The sequence below is a fragment of the Penaeus monodon genome, chromosome 24 (assembly GCF_015228065.2).
Source record: "Penaeus monodon isolate SGIC_2016 chromosome 24, NSTDA_Pmon_1, whole genome shotgun sequence".
Taxonomy (NCBI): domain Eukaryota; kingdom Metazoa; phylum Arthropoda; class Malacostraca; order Decapoda; family Penaeidae; genus Penaeus; species Penaeus monodon.
Window position 1 is genome coordinate 23718031 of NC_051409.1, and position 503 is coordinate 23718533.

Genomic DNA, 503 nt, shown 5'->3' on the forward strand with positions numbered 1-503 from the left:
TCCATAATGATAGTGACATTTTAGTGACACAAAGAAATTACTCCATTTCTACTACTTCATTCACTCATTAGGTATAACTATGAATAATAGAGATAACAGAGAAGAGAAACTTGATCACTACTTTAGTGTCGTAATCACATCAACCACTTCCATTGTAGTTAACGGGTAATCCAGTACCACATACACCACCAACTCATACATGTCATTCAGGTCACATCACCGGTTGAATTTTATCACGATGATAGTAGTGTTAAGCAGATTAGCTAATCAGTACATACTGCTAGTGTACAAGCAAAGACCGAGATAGCAAACACCAAAGGTAGATACTCAGCAATCATACTGATTACCACTTTCTTTTCATTATAAAAGATATGCACGATTATACATAAATGTCATCAAATGCCATTTCCTTCCGTGACATATTGACGTAGCACAACAAGGTTCAACCCGAGAGAGTTGCCATACGTCGTCTGCACACCTAGGGATGTTTCAACTTGTCAAAG